The following is a 1,978-nucleotide window of genomic DNA, read 5'->3' on the forward strand; positions in this document are numbered from 1 at the left end:
CACACAGACATTGAGCCAGAGATAATTGGTTCCCCCTTCATCAGCCATCCCTTCACATATGACGACAATGTTCCCTTCTGACGTCTCCCCTCTCTGGGCCCCAAATGACTGAGCCCTAGCTGAGAAGGGTAACGTGCAACTGCCAACAGTATAGTCCAAAGGGACACATTGTAATGATAACTCACATAAGCATATGTAAACTAAACATCCCATTTATCTATGTTACCCAACTAATTCATCCTCCAGTGCGCCAACTCCCCCTTGTGGTCTGGAGCAATGAAGCCGTCCAGCGGTGCAAGCTCGCAACTTTTAAAGGAGGAATTGCTGCAGCTCTTTAGTCCCCGCTGTTCCATAAGGTGTTTCTTTAAATCTGATCCTGATGCGGAATAGATTGCAACGTATTCATGACTCTGTACCTTCCGTAGTCCGGACTTGGCGATTGGTAAGAGACCTCTGGTGGCATGTCTTGTGGGGTATGCATGGGTGTACGAGCTGTGCGCTAGTAGTTTTAAAAACAGACAGCTCGGTACATTCAGCTTGTCAACACTTCTTACAAAAAAAAAGTAGTGAGAAAGTCAAGCTCTCCCCATTTGAGATATACATGCATATCATTAAAGAACTGTCCATATTTGGATGGAAACCAAGCTAGTGAGAGGTATCAAGTAAAGTTGTAATTTATGTTGAAAATTCCCAACACTGCTGTGCTCCCTGGGGCCTGCAGCCAACCACAGCCCTGCTGGCCTCACAAACCACCATCTGCTATAACATTGAGTCAGTTCTTCCTACTGGGCATTGGAAAGCTTTTGTTTTGACACCCATTGTTCGTCCTAGACGGGAAATTGGTGTGGATGGTTCAGAGTTCCATGCTTACAAAAGGGTTGATTGATACACGTCAGATGACAAGCCTACTACATCCACTAAAGTACATGCGCCTTGGTGTTATACGCAAATCAGATACAATTAAGGTAGCTCCAACGGTTAGGATTGTTGCCACGCAAGTAAAACAAACGTAATTGTTATATAGAACACTTTATTTGACATGTTAGAACAAGACATTACACCCAAAGAATGTATCCAGAAGAAACATAGAAATGAGGCTCCTCAAAGAGGTCTTTGACATGTCGTTGACCTGTTGAGAGAGAGAGAACCTATTAGTTCAGTTATGGTCTGACAGGGTCTGAAAAGCATAAAACAAGACCTACCTCTTTTCGAGTTGTCCTGATTCACACATTGTCCACTACAGGGGCCGCCAGAGGGACTACTGGCGTCACAGATGACCACATCACAATGGACAAAGACCTAGGAATTAAAGATTTGAGGGTGTCAGAAATTTAAAAAAGGGATGATTGCCACTCACAAAATTAACCTAAAGATTGTTGGGTGAAATTTGTTACCTGGCCACTCGGCTCAACCGCATCCTCGACGAAGGAAAACATATAGACCTCAAAGCGTTTGACGTGAGGGGGGAAGTGGACCCTGGCGTCAGCTACCACCGGGTGGAAGACCACACGGTACGGATCCTCCGGGTTCTCACAACTGCCAGTGTAGAGAGAGGGACTAAGTTAGGAACAAGAACACTAAACCCCAACCGCCTTGTGTACGAAGTCTTATGGTGGTGTCATGACTGTCCTGTGAGGATCAGATCAATTTACACCATGTTGTAAATGACAGGAGAAGTGGGTTCCTTCTCCCCCTCCAGTATGAACTAAAGGAATGTCTTTGTTAACAGGCTTTTCCCACCAAAACTCTTACCCCTCCTAAATTCACCTAGGTCTTGAAAAAACCCCAACATATTTCATATACAATGTAAAGGCTCGAGACTTCCTACCTGTAGTGTGAGCACTTTTCTAGTTCCAGTATTTCCTTTTTAAAAATCAACGTTACATTCTTTTTCTATCTCTGACCAGTCTTATGTTATAAATATTGTTCCAGTATTCACTTTTGAACGTATTAGAGAAACTCCTAGAAAATGTGCATA

The 1,978-nt window shown here is 43.8% G+C and overlaps 1 long non-coding RNA gene across 1 annotated transcript; it reads right to left on the reverse strand.

Moving 5' to 3' along the window:
- Positions 1-1,013: 1,013 nt before the first annotated feature.
- LOC129850638 (uncharacterized) lies at positions 1,014-1,725 on the reverse strand. The gene is made up of 3 exons (XR_008758843.1): positions 1,395-1,725; positions 1,203-1,299; positions 1,014-1,129 (listed from the first exon to the last, which is right to left on the reverse strand). It is a non-coding gene; the product is annotated as an uncharacterized LOC129850638 (long non-coding RNA).
- Positions 1,726-1,978: the final 253 nt, after the last annotated feature.

Source organism: Salvelinus fontinalis, unplaced genomic scaffold (genome assembly GCF_029448725.1).
Source record: "Salvelinus fontinalis isolate EN_2023a unplaced genomic scaffold, ASM2944872v1 scaffold_2146, whole genome shotgun sequence".
In the NCBI taxonomy this organism is placed as follows: Eukaryota; Metazoa; Chordata; class Actinopteri; order Salmoniformes; family Salmonidae; genus Salvelinus; species Salvelinus fontinalis.